The sequence below is a fragment of the Leptonychotes weddellii genome, chromosome 4 (assembly GCF_054177405.1).
Source record: "Leptonychotes weddellii isolate Sample4059 chromosome 4, ASM5417740v2, whole genome shotgun sequence".
Taxonomy (NCBI): Eukaryota; Metazoa; Chordata; class Mammalia; order Carnivora; family Phocidae; genus Leptonychotes; species Leptonychotes weddellii.
Window position 1 is genome coordinate 35,587,799 of NC_138372.1, and position 15,159 is coordinate 35,602,957.

General features: G+C 38.2%; 1 protein-coding gene across 1 annotated transcript in view; it reads right to left on the bottom strand.

Annotated features, from left to right (window-relative positions):
* Positions 1 to 15,159, bottom strand: part of LOC102728406 (AGBL carboxypeptidase 4) — a 614,839-nt gene that overhangs the window by 261,395 nt on the left and 338,285 nt on the right. The gene's annotated exons all lie outside the window — the stretch shown is intronic.

The window sequence follows — 15,159 nt, forward strand, 5'->3', positions numbered from 1 at the left end:
CATCACAACATGTGCCCTCCTCAGTACCCATCATTGAATACTCTTGAATTAGGCCATTAGCACTCCTTAATTTTTAGGAGAAATATTTTTAGGCAATTTTATATCAGTTATTGACCAGGTTTTCCCATTCTTCCTCTTTCTCTTTGATATCTGCTCATTGATTCTCATAACAATGTGTGCTAGTGATAATTGTAGAGAGTAAGCATGGCAATGAGGATGAGAATGATGATACTTCAAAAAACTTTGGTCAAATCCAGAGCACCAGATTTAAAGGAGATGAGTTCAAGGGACATAGGCCCAAAGAAGACCACTGTGGTATGGTACAATAAGGATGCCACAAAAATTTACATTGTTTTCATGATTTTGCCCAGAACTTGTTGTTCTAGACTTTTGTGTTTAAAAATGATAATTAGTGTTTCCTAAAACTAACTGAAAAGCTAAGAAGGAACCATCTCAGAGAAACCCATAAAAAAACCTGACAAATCAGAAAATTCTATCTTGAGTTTTGTCAAATCCTCAGCTCTCTGCCATTGCATTAGTCTGATTACTTTATGGTTTTTCTCTATCGCTAATATTATAGGCTCTGCCATTAAATCATTGTGTGGCCCTACATTTCATTTAATTTTTATGAATTTCAATTTTCATATCTGTAAAACAGAAATATTATTTTCTATACTACCTAAGGCAAATTGTGAGGATCAAATATGTTTGTACATACTATACATTCAGAAAATATTGTAAAAGTTACATAAATCTGTATCATTGACACTTTCTTGTCTAGGTTCTCTTCTTTCTCACTTGGAAGTCTATTTTTAAAAGGTAGCTATGCACCCATTCAAGGGACTTCAGCCATTAGTTAGAAAGCACAAGAAAATTGGGAAAAACAGAAGAGTGGAGAAGAAGCTTAAAAGTTCACACTTCTTACACCAAGTTCCACATGGCCCTGGAATTCAACACTACCAAAAATCTGTTTCTCTCTGTTGTGCAACCAAACTGACACAGGGCAGGCTCTGTGGCAAGCCCTGTGCTGGATACTGGAAATACAGAGATGAATCAGACACAGTCTCTACTGTGGGAGTTCATGGTCCAAAAGGGGCTCACTTAGCAGAGGAGTAAGCAGAAGGAATTGGTCAGGTTGGGATGGGGTAGTAGTGAATTACATCACTTAATCTTTTAATCAAGTTCCTTTGTGATAGATCCAGCATTCACAGAGCACATGTGTGTATATGTTCCCATGTACAAATGTGTACTTGCATGCATGCCTATACCTGTATGTGTAATCTCTAAGAGAAGACAAGAATTATGAAAAGGAAAGCAAAACAGTCAGATGATGCCAAATATGCTAACTACAGAAAAATAAGGAAGGCCCTAAGACTAATTACTGACTCCCTTTATTCATTCATTTATCTATTCAACCAACCAGAACTTGCTGGGCACCAGTTACATGTAAGCTACTGAATGCCAGGAGGCATACAAAGATGAAAAATTAGGCATAAATCCTGCCTTCAATATAGGAATCATTTAAGTTTCTTTTTTGCCCACTAAACTATAACTGCCTCAAAATTAAAGACTCTGTCTATTCTGTATTTTGCAATAGAAAGTATCTGTGGAACTGAACTGTTAATGAAGAAATAGAAACTATCTTGTTTTGAATGACCTGTTTAATGTCCCAGTCTTACAAAGGAGAAGGGCCACAACTGCAAAGATATAGGCTATTTAGCTTGTTTCACTGATCACCAGAATAAAATATTAAATAACTAGTAAAAAAGTCAGAGAAGGCCTCTAGCCAGGCAGATTAATCATGGATTTCCACTAGTCCCAAACTGGGACTGCTTCAAGATGACCCTATACACCTTAACAAGGATAGGAAGTCCTGGTGGGGTGAAATTAGAGAAGCTGCCAAATTAGCTTTGGTATATCATGCTTATGTTGGCACAGCTCACAGAGTTTGGTTAATTAGGAGTTTATTTTCGGTAAGTGTATCCTGGTATGGACCATATATGATATAAGCAAACAAGACTCCTATGTATTATAAAGCAGACAAATGTTCCAACTCCTTAGGGCTACAAGGCTAGTGGCCATGGAGAATCATAGACTTTCCTATCCAGCTTGCTGCCAGCCCATCCAGAGCCAGTGATATTTGAGAGAGAGTGATACAAGGCTCAGTGCAAAAAGATCAATCACTTTGAGAACTGGATTCATAGGAAATGGGCATTTACTGAGTACTTCCTAAGTGCTAGGTACCATGTTGAGTTAGGATTATGTTATCTCTTTTTAATTACTAAGATAATCTTAACTGCAATGTAAAAATGAGAAAACTGAGGCTCAGAAAGATTAAGCCACTTATCTATCATAGCTGGAAAGTAGTAACGAAACCCAGGTTCACCTGTTAACAAAGTCCATACTCTTTCCTTTTCGGAACCTTCAGACAATACAAGAGTAGGCAAAAGCAATCTGTTGGTGCCAAGCAGTTTCAATTCATTCACATTTCCAGCTTAAAACTCAGTGAGATCAGATGCAAAAAAAAAAAAAAAAAAAAAAAAGCACACCCAAATCCCGACAAATCAGAGTGTGCTCAATACTTAACTTGAATAAACGTTTATGATAATGAAAGGATTTAGGTGCACAAAAATATTAATATTTAGGGAAATTAGACAAAATGGCTTTTATCTGTTGCAAACTCTGTTAAATATTTAATAATCTGCTCTATAATTATGCCTGTTGGAGCTTCATGGAAGGCAGGAGGAGTCTCTTCCCACATTATGCTACATCTCGGGAGGTAGCTTATACCATCACCCATGTCTTAGTAACAACAAATCTCCTTATCCTTTCTTGATGTCTCTCCTGAGCTCCAGACTTAATGTCCAACTGCCAGCTGGACTCTTCTATCTGGATGTTCTACAGGCTCTTATGCAAAAATGGACACAATGCTGCTTTCCTTCACCTTGAAGGAGGTAAGGGAGTGGCTATATGGATATTTGAGGTAGAAGTTTTCCAGGCAAAAATAACAGCTAGTGAAAAAGCCCTAAGACAAGAGTAAGTCTGGCATATCTGAGGACTAGTAAGGAGATGAGTACAGCTAAATCACTGTGAGCAAGGGAGAAGTAGTAAGAAATGAAATGAGTAGAGGTGTAATATGATCTGACTTGTGTTTTGAAAAGATTGCTCCAGTGGCTCTGTAGGAAATAAACTATAGGGGTATAAGGGTAAAAAAGCAGGAAGTCATTAGGTCACTGCAGTAATTCAGAAAAAAGATGGTGGTAGCTCAGACCAGTTCAACAACATTCACAGGACATCTACTGTGTTTCTGGCTCTCTAAGAAGACAATATAGTCTCCACCTTAAGAAGTTCACAGTCAACAATCTGTTCTTAACCTATTTTCCAGCCTCATTACCTACCACAGGACTCAAGCTCTGTTCATCTTTCCCATTCCCAGCACACAGTATTCCTGGTAGCCCAAATTGCTCATTATTTCCCAAACATAGCATGTTTTCCCATGTCTTTGCACTGCCCTTCCTTTTGCCCAGACACCCATTTACCCAGCTTGCTAAACTCACAAATTTCAACTTCTTTAAGATTCAACTCAAATGCTACCTTTTCAAGAAAGTTTTCCCTAACAGCTAGTAACAGAATTGGTCATCTTCCTGTTTATTTCCCTAGCATCCTGGGCATATCACTTACCTAGAGGCATTATAAATAGATTCCTGTTAGACTATAAATTACAGGTATTATGACTTATTCAATGTCTACAATATCTAGCCAAGATCTTTGCCTTCATTATCTTTTTGCTAAACACGGAGAGTAAGTTAAGAAGGGAGAATAGGGTTGCCTGGGTGGCTCAGTTGGTTAGGCATCTGCCTTTGGCTCAGGTCATGATCCCTGAGTCCTGGATCGAGCCCAGCATCAGGCTCCCTCTTGGGCGGGGAGTCTGCTTCTCCCTCTGCTCCTCCCCCTGCTTGTGCTCTCTCTCTCTCTTTCTCAAATAAATAAAATCTTTAAAAAAAAAAGGAGAACAGAAAAGAACAGGAGAAAGGAAGAAAAGAACTAGCACAAGCCACTTTCGAAAAGTTGCCAACCTGGTCTAGAAAAACCACTTGCACATGGTTCTTTTTAAAGAGACAACTGGGAGCAAACTGAGTAAGAACAACTCAAGCGTTCAGCTCCAGAAATAGTCTTAGAAACTGGGGTAGATGACATGGTCAGTGGGAGTCAGCCATCTATAAAATTCCACTAATCAGAACAAGTATCTGAATTCCTTGATTAAATTCAGAAAAGGACTTGGTGTTTGGATCCTGACCTTTGGAGACTGCTTAAGTTGTAGTGGGGCTAGACATGTGCTGAGCAGGACAGAGTGAGCAACCAGCTGTGGGTGTGACTCAGCACTGCCTGGGGCTGGTACTCATAGCACTAAGCCAGACAGGACTAGGGCTGGGGATAGGCTGAGAGGGTCTGGAAAACTAGCCAGGCCTGGCCATGGTAAAGGGTAAAATCTAAGCTAAAAGGGAGTAGGTAGGGAAAGGGGATGCCAGGAGTGCACTGGGTGACTCACCCACCTTCTCTCACATAATCCTCCAATTTCACCAAAAGCTGGATATAATTACCTCTTATAGTTGTAGAAACTGAGGCATAGAGGCATTAAACAACTTGTTCAGAGCCATATACGATACCAGGTAGAGCCTATGTTTACACCTGCATCTTTCTTCAGACCCCTTTCAGTCAAAGGACTGAAGCTACCCATGCTACCTGCTCAGCTTAGGAGTCTGGCTCTGGCCCGAGGGAAGACCCAAATTCCAGCATGGTTCTATCCACCTTGCTACATGTCTTGAAGAGAATAATTTCTCCTCTTTGAGCCTCATTTTTATCACTGTTCATTGAGAGTTAGGACCAAGTGATCTTTAAAGTCTGTTCAAACTCTGAAATTCTATGATATGTAGTAAGAATTTTACAGATGCTACTTTCTTCTCTCCTCCCCCTCCCCCCACCATCCCTCTACACACACCCACATGTCCTCTCAAGAAGCAGTGTTTAAAGAATCTTTTTATACTATCCAGTTTGGAAAGAGAAGTTTGACAAAGGGTAGAGTGTCGAGGGACTTTATCACTGTTGATTCACTGAGAACTGCATACCCCTCCCCCCACATTTAATGTCTCATCTTTTGTTTTTGTCAGGAAAACCTACCTTCCACCCAGCAAAAGAGAGCTGCCTTTATCTTCCATGATTCACTCTTTTAAAAACTCTATCTTGGGGTTTCAGTTGCATTAGAGAACTCTATTCAGCATGTAATTGGAGGAAATATAATGGAAATATTGAAATAAAAATAATATTCTCCCTAATATATTCATTTTAATTGTTCCTTTTCTTCTTACCAGAGTGAGTGGGAGGTAATCCCTTCTATTTCAGTTATATCTTCTTTAAATGACTGGGGTTTTATAATGTGCTGTTTTGTGAGTAGAGAGTTTCCTTTTTTTTTTTTTTTTTCCAATTCCTTTATGTTAAACCACATCTGGGTTCAAGTTAAATCATTTTATTGTTTCCGATATACTTGATCATAAGCCAAAGAACAGTAAGTATTCTGCTTATGATCCAAGTATCCTTATTAAGTTCTTATATCAAATAAAGACTTCTGGGATGTATTGAAAATACAGACCTGACAACAAAAGCAAACTTTCATGGAAAAGCATTAAGTGCTAGAGATGATATAGGATTTTTATGAAAAAAGAGTGAATTGAACCAATAATTCTTATAGCTACAATATTTTGAGGGGTCACATAGATTTAATTCTCACAACAACATTGTAAGATAGATATTAGTAGTTCCATTTATATCTGAGGAAGCAGAGGCTCAGAAAAGTTACATAAATTGCTTAATCACCTAACAAAGTAAGTGGTGGAACCTAGTTTTTAGAAGTTGGTTCCAGAGAGAGGGATCAAGAAGCCAAGGGGCACTGCTGGGGCAAGAGTTAGTCTTCTTTAAAACCCTTCATGATAATTAAGTTTAATAACCACCTTAAGAGACTTTGGCAGCCTGACTTCCACAACTGGACCCCATCCCATACCATTTTGCCTGGCACCTACTGGAAGGGCCTGGAAATACTATACTTCCCAAAGCTTGGAAATCCTGGAACCCACTAACAGATTTGCAGAGTTGGTATCTACCAGGCTATGGGGTTGGATGCAAGCTGCTGCCAAGAAAAATCTGTCCCAGGCCAGCAGAAATCTTACTCTGGGAAGGGCAGAAAATGTAGTATCTCAACAGTATCAATAAATCTGACTCTGATGCAAAAGAGATACATATGTGCAGTTAAACACATACACACAAATATATACATTATGTACCCAATCATACATATATACACACACAGACATACACACAAAACCACACACACCACATATGCCATGCATGACATAAATCTACACATAAACCAACACATACCATATACCACACACACGCACATATTACATAGGAGAACAAAATAAAGAAATCAAAAAGAGCTTGATTTCATACATTGCTGGTGGGAATGTAAAATGTTATAGTGACTTTAGAAAACAGTCTGGCAATTTCTCGAAAAACTAAATAGCTACCACAAAACACAGTAATTCCACTCAAATTATATACCCTAGAGAAATGAAAAGATCTGTCTACACAAAAGGTTGTACACAAATAATCATAGGAGTATTATTCATAATATGTGGAAATAACCTACATGTTCGTCAACCAATAAATGACTAAATAAAATACAATATATCTATATACTAGAATGTTATTCAGCCATAAAAAAGTACTGATACATGCTACAATATGGATGAATCTTACATTACATTAAATTACATTAAGTGATGAAAGCCAATCACAAAAAAAACACTTATTGTATAATTATATTTACATGAAATTTTCAGAACACAGAGATGAAAAGTACCACCTAGGTCTGCAGAGTTGGTGAAAGAAGAGTGGCAGCTAATGGGTACAAGTTTATATTTGGGAGAGTGATGAAATGTTCTAAAATTGATCACAATGATGGTTACACAACTCAAAATATACTAAAAGCCACTGAATTGTACACTAAATAAATAAACTATATGATATATGAATTATATCTTAATAAAGCTGTTATTAAAATAAAATGACCAGATCCAGATCTAGCTGGTACAAGATTAGAAATCCTAATTTGAGGACTTGCCCAACATTGATAATCTGGCAACCTTGGACTTAAGAAGAATATGATCTACAAAAAAGGCCTACAGGAAGTCAGAGGAACTACTGTAGTAACTTTTGTTTTGTTAATTATAAATAAATTTTAAGTAATAAAAGCAATTATATTCATGTTTAAACATTTGGAAAATAACAAATGGAAACTACAAAAAGAAAGACAATATCCAAAATACCCAGATAAACCACTATGCATATTTTAGTACACATATATCCACATATAAAATATTCTTTTGCAACATGATTTTCAATGACTTCTTCCTATGATATGCCAAATATATTTAACCAATCTCTACTGATGAGTATTTAGATAATTTATAAATTCTCCTAATATAATGAACACTGCCATGAACTTCCTTAAAAACAAATATTTGGACATATCTCTATTTCTTTTGTAATAATAAATATGAAACCCCAAATTCAGTAGAGCAGCAGCTAAGTGTCAGCTAATATTTTAATTTTATTAATTACAGTCTTTGGAAATCCATGGTCTCTTTTCCTCATCCAATCACTTAATTATACTAAAAGGTAAACACATGGTCCCAAATAAATCCAATCTGAACTAATTGTGATTTTTGTCAGTTAACATTAACTGAAAAGAAATTCAAGGTGTTGATTCAAAACCAAAAAAGGTTAGTAGAGGCCTGAAGAAATAAGCTAGGCCATGAATATGAATAACAACTGAGATTCAGAGGGCCAAGGAAATTATCCCAGATCACATATGTACTAATTGGCAGATTTAGACTCAAATTGAGGCTATATGATTCCAAAGTCATATAGACCTCACTAGACCTCACTGCTTCACATGCCAGACACTGCCCTCAAAGAACCTAATTTTTGGTGGGAGGCAAGATATGTACAAATGAATGTAATTTAGAGAAAGGAAAATTAGTGCCACAAAAATGATGCAAACACAAATATTTTCTTAGTAAAATCAGAGAAGTCTTAATGTATGTGATATATACTATTAAGGATGAATTCATTCAATCATTTAATAAATATTTGAGTAACTATTTGTGGGAGTACAGCTGACTCTGCCAGCTACCTAGCAAAAATCCATGCTCTCTTCTTATTCCTGCACACATAGCTAGACATTTTAAAGTTAGATGAAGCCATTACACTATGATTTGGTCAGTGGAATTTGACTGAAAGTAATATGAGCCACTTCCAGGACTGCTAATTGGAAGCTACCACATGGGATCTTCTACCTCTTTCCCATCCAGCTGGCTGGAATGGAAATGATGCCCAGCTAACCCTAGAAGCTAAGCATTGAAGATAATAGTCAGCCTGGGTCCCTGAATGACTATATGGCTAAGAGATGCTCTGCCCATTTGTTCATGATGAAAAAAAACTTGTATTTGCTCAATCCATTAGACATTTTATGGTCATTCTAATACAAAAGTTGGTCTACCCTAATATATATAGACACTGTGACATGATAAATAAACTTGTCATGACCTCAAGCAACTTACAATTTTATGGGGAAGGAGGTTAAATCCATATGAATATATGACAAAGTATCTGATAGGAGAAACCTCTGGGGGTACAGGAGTGCTTGATTTCATCTTAATTTCATCATAAAGGAGTGATGAAGTTTCCCCCTGAAGAAATGTCATGTAAGTTGAGGCCTGATACATATGTGGGAATTATCTAGGAAAAGTAGGAGAAGGAAGGGGAAAAAGGAAGAATACTCTGGGCAGAGAAAGAACATGGGCAAAGTGTGAAGTATAAACAAACAAAAAACAAAACATTGGTGCAGAGGATTTCCATAAGTAGAGAAAGGGGGTGAGACATTCTTAGTGGAAGGAACAAATGCAGTGTATAAGAGGGTGAGCCATATTCCTCTGGAGTACAAAAAAGAGTAAGGTGGCTGATACATGGTAGGAGCTCAGAAGATGACATGGTTTAGTCATTCTTAAATACACTCACTTGTGCCAGAAGACTGGGGACACGGGGGACAGGGATGAGCAGCAGAGGGACCACATTGAATAGAACTAAGGTTTTGTGCTGGTTTATATGAAAAGGAAAGTCAGGAGATACAGTAGATTTAAGACTTCCTCACCCAGACAGAAGGTGACCATTGGAAGAACAAGGCAGTCCCAGATCCAGGGAAGGGCCAGCACCAGGGAGCATTGTCAGAGCATCTGGTCAATCAGAAAGACCAGGAAGTTTTTAAAAAGGCTCTTTTAATTAAATAGTACTTATTACTGAGTACCTACTTTGTGCTAAATACAGTCTAGGTGCTGGAGATACAGAAATGAGTAAAAAAAAAAAAAACTAACCATAAAACTTCTAATCCAATGGATCCAGAAACAGAAAGCTGAGTTTTCAGTCCTCATCAAGAGTAGAGGTTCCATCTTAAATTTAGTATTATTTAAAGCATCGTATCTTAGAGACTGCTTTCACATCCTAAGGTTAATATTTATAATTATAATAACCATTGAGCAGATAGCAGTATTTTCTCTATTTTATTGATAGGAAAGTAAAGCTCAATGATATGAATTAATATAGTCAGTAATAATTAGCATTATTTCTGGACACTATGCATCACATTCTTCCTAAATATGATTCACCTACTTTCTATCAAATCTTCAAAACCATTCTGAAGAGTATGGTATTATTATACACATTTTGCATGAAAATAGAAGGACTTAAGTCAGTGTCAGCTGAAAATTGAAGCTAAACTGTACTGGAAATAGTCCATTCGCCCCTCTGTAAGCACTTTCCACCATCTCTACCCTTTTCTCTGCCCAAGGTGGCTGATTTCTATGGATTACATCAACTGTATCTGTGCATCTGACTTCTGTTTAGGTCTTCCAATGGGGAATTCTAGCAAGAGATCTAAGGCAGTAAGAAGGGGGAGGTTAGAGTATTCATGTCCTGATATCCCATCCTGAGAACTCATCTAAGGCTGGCTGTGTCTCTTAGTAGAAGGTCACCACAACTTTCAAAGCAACCCAACTCCACACTTTTCCTAGGTTCCAGAAACCTCTTGTTTCCCTAAGGGTGGTAACAGTTCTGATATTACTAGTCCCAGGTTCTTGCACACCATTTCTGGTTCTACCCACCATCTGTCCCTAATACAATGGCTCTTTATAAATAAACCTTCCTCAGATTATCCTAATTTGGGTGTGCCAACAGTTTCCTTTTCAGACCCTGAATGAGACACAGTCCTGTGAATATAAGAATCTACATGTTCCTGTTCATTTCTTCAGCCTCTCACACATTCAAGAGGTGCTGATGTCAATTTGAAATTTAAGCACTACCCCCCCATATATAGCAGATGTCAGTCCCAGATGCTTGTGGCATGTCTCAGTACCCTCTGGCAACTCTCTGTAGGAGGTCCAGTTCCCTGAGACCTGGGTCATGAATCCTGGCAAAGAGATCCTCTATGACCAGAGAGTTGAGAGCTTTATAGTTTTATTCACAGAGATTTCCTCCATGTGTTCTTTCATAGTTCAAGTTTATAATAAGTTTTATAAGAAATTTATCTGAATTTCTTGCCTAAGGCCATATAAAGACCTTATCTGTAGCATTTTCCGAATTCCATGAAACAAATACATGGTGATTTCAAGCTAGCAATGATTTAAAAATCAACTTACAAAATTGCTGAAAAGTTAATAATTAGCTATTGCAAGCTAATATGTTCAGCTAGCAATCCACCTCCACAGGTGACTGATATGGTTACATGTCTGTCTCATCTAAGAATTTGACGTTTGGACACAACCCATATTTCCAAATACATCTCATTCTCCCACTCCAAGGGTCTCTGCTGATCTCAATAATACTCTGGAAGATCAGAAGGATACTCTGTTATGCTATATCCATTTTATTATTAAACATGAGGTAAAATGATGGGACCTACTTTAAATCATATTACATGTAATTTTTAATATCACTTGACAAATTATTATTTTATTTTTAATAAATAATACTTTGTTTTTTCACAAATATAAAACTATGGAATTTCTGAAAATATTCTTAAAACTTTAAAGAAACAAAAATCTACCATAATCCTACCATCCAAAGACATCTTTTAACAGTATTATAGGTGTTCATATTTAATATATGTGTAGGTTTCATACTATTACAACAATTATAGAAAGTATTCTACCCCATTTTTTTTACTTCATACAAGATCAACATTTTCCTGAGTTATTACAAGTGCCTGGAAACTATATTTTTTAATTATTTTAGAGAGAAAGAACAGGAGCATAAGTGAGGGGAGGGGTACAGGGGGAGGGAGAGGGGGGAATCCCAAGCAGACTCCACACTGAGTGCAAAGCCAAATGTGGGAATCGATCTCACGACCATGAGATCATGACTTGAGCTGAAACCAAGAGTCCGATGGTCAACCAACTGAGCCACCCAGGCGCCCCTGAAAACTATTTTTAATGTCTGCATAATATTGCATCAAGTTCACTCACTATAATTTACAAATATTGGTTTTGCACATTTAGGTTGACTTGGGTTGCTGTTGTTATCAACCACCCTAATGAACACCTTTGTAAAAAGATTTTTCTATAATATGAAACTTTCCTGATTATTTAAATCTTAAAACAGTATTGACAGGGCTAGAACTCAGATTTTTAGATTCCTCTTCTACTTCCAACTCTTAAAATACTAAACTACATGGACACTTTAATATAATGCCATTTTAAGTTTCCATGTAAATGTTCAGGATTTCTTAGTGATTCCTAACCCATGGTCAAAAGGGAGCACTTTGAAATTTAATGCAAACATAGCTCTCAGTACTATTATTTTGTAAGAAAACATTCAAGGGTATTTGGTAATAACATTAAAATTAATGATAAAAAAACTAAAGAAAAGATGGTGGAGGAGTAGGAGACCCTATTCCAACCAGTTTCTGGAATTGAGCTGGATATCTACCAGACCACTCTGAACACCAATGAAATAAGCCTGAGATATAAGAAGATATATCTGGATCTCTACAAACAATATCAGACGCAGTTGGTTTCGAGGTATGAAGCCGGGAGCCATGATTCTGCGGGCACATATCATAAGACAAAGAGAAGGGGGAGGGAGCCATGGGGATCCTATACCGCTGGTGAGTGAAAGCCTCCCATGCTAGGGAAGGGCACAGACTCGCAGACCGGTAGGGTGGGGAAAGGACTTTAGGGAAGTCCCCCAGACTGAAACCTGGAGCAGTGGGGCTGCGCGGGCAAACTGGGGGAGGCTGGTGGTTTTAGAAGCACAAAGGGCAGAGACATTCCCTGGACCCTGACCTAAAGGCAAGGACTGGGAGCCCCGCTGAGGGGCGCACAACACAGGAAACTGCAGTTTATAGCAGCACAGACAGAAATGGAGATAGTGTGGCCTGGAGAGCTCACTGAAGAACAGACTGCGATTTTTCTGATCTGAGGCAGAGGGCTGAAAACAATCTCTTCTGCTCTGACTCTCAGAAGAAACATGGAAAGCCGCCAAAGAAAGCCACAAGAGAACAAAAGCCCCCCAAAACCGGTTTTCACTGAGCCCATCCCCCCCACACAGGGGGCGGGACAACTCTGCCCAAAAAGGGTTGCCTGAGTAGTAGTGCGGCAGGCCCCTCCCCAGAAGACAGGTTGGGAGAACAAGAGGCCAACAACCCTAAGGTCCCTATAAAACAGGTGCATCTTCCTGGGTTGTGGTCAATAATCTGGACTCTGTACATGCCCTCAACCACCCCTAAACAGAATGACTAGGAGGAGGAACCCCAAAATAGGAAAGACTCAGAGATGGTGACTTCTGCCACAGATTTACAAATGGATACAGATAAAACCAAGATGTCAGAAATGGAATTCAGGGTAGCAGTTGTGAAGATGATAGCTAGAATGGAGAAATTGATTAATGGCAACATAGAGTCTCTAAGGGCAGAAATGAAAGCTGAACTGGCAGAACTTAAAAATGCTATCAATGAGATCCAATCTAATCTAGATAATCTAACAGCTAGGGTAAGTGAGGCAGAAGAAGGAATTAGTGATCTAGAAGACCAACTGATAGAAAAGAAGGATAAAGAGGAGGCCAGGGAGAAACAACTCAAAATCCATGAAAATAGAATCAGAGAAATAAGTGACACCATGAAACATTCCAATGTCAGAATTACTGGGATCCCTGAGGGGATGGAGAGAGAGAAAGGACTAGAAGATATATTTGAGCAAATCATAGCTGAGAAAGTCCCTAATCTGGGGTATGAAACAAACATCTGTGTCCTAGAGGAAGAGAAAATCCCTCCCAAGATCAAGGAAAACAGGCAAACACCCCGGCATGGAAGAGTAAAACTCACAAATCTTAGAACCAAGGAAACCATCTTAAGAGCAGTTAGGAGGAAGAGATTTCTTACGTTCAGAGGGAGGAACATCAGAATAACGTCAGATCTATCCACAGAGACCTGGCAAGCCAGAAAGGGCTGGCAAGACATATTCAGGGTACTAAATGAGAAGAACATGCAGCCAAGAATACTTTATCTGGCAAGGCTGTCACTTAGAATGGATGGAGAGATGAAGAGCTTCCAAGAATGGCAGAAACTGAAAGAATATGTGACCACCAAGCCGGCCCTACAAGAAAGATTAGGGGGGTTCTATAAAAGGAGAAAGATCCCAAGAGTGATAAGGAACAGAAATTTACAATCTACAGAAACAAGGACTTCACAGGCAACATGATGACAATAAATTCATATCTTTCAATAATCACTCTCAACGTGAATGGCCTAAATGCTCCCATAAAACAACACAGGATTGCAGATTGGATAAAAACACAGGACCCATCCATACATTGTCTACAAGAGACTCATTCTGAACCTAAAGATACATCCAGACTGAAAGTGAAGGGATGGAGATCCATCTTCCATGCCAGCGGACCTCAAAAGAAAGCTGGGGTAGCAATTCTTATATCAGACAAATTAGATTTTAAGCTAAAGACTGTAGTTAGAAACACAGAAGGACACTATATCACTCTTAAAGGGTCAATCCAACAAGAAGATCTAACAATTGTAAATACCTAGGCTCCCAACATGGGAGCAGCCAACTACATAAGCCAACTGTTAACCAAAATAAAGAGTCATGTTGATAATAATATGTTAATTGTAGGAGACCTCAATACTCTACTCTCAGCAATAGACAGATCATCTAAGCAGAAAATCAACAAGGAAACAAGAGCTTTGAATGACACACTGAACCAGATGAACCTCATACATATAGAGAGAACATTCCACCCTAAAACATCAGAATACTCATTCTTCTCAAGCGCACACTGAACTTTCTCCAGAATAGACCACATACTGGGTCACAAATCAGGTCTCAACTGATACCAAAAGATTGAGATTATTCCCTGCATTTCTCAGACCATAATGCTTTAAAACTGGAACTCAATCACAAGAAAAAATTTGGCAGAAATTCAAACACTTGGAAGCTAAAGACCACTCTGCTCAAGAATGTTTGGGTCAACCAGGAAATCAAAGAAGAACTCAAACAATTCATGGAAACCAATGAGAACAAAAACACATCAGTCCAAAACCTATGGAATACTGCAAAGGTGGTCTGAAGGGGGAAATACATAGCCATCCAAGCCTCACTCAAAAAAATAGAAAAATCCCGAATTCACCAACTAACTTTACACCTCAAAGAACTGGAGCAAAAACAACAAATGATGCCTAAGCCATGCATTAGAGGAGAAATAATTAAAATTAGAGCAGAGATCAATGAATTAGAAACCAGAAACACAGTAGATCAGATCAATGAAACTAGAAGCTGGTTCTTTGAAAGAATTAATAAGATCGATAAACCACTGGCCAGACTTATTCAAAAGAAAAGAGAAAGGACCCAGATTAATAAAATTATGAATGAAAGGGGAGAGATCATGACTAACACCAAGGAAATAGAAACAATTATTAGAAATTATTATCAACATATGCCAATAAATGAAGCAACCTGGGAGAAATGGAGGCCTTCCTAGAAA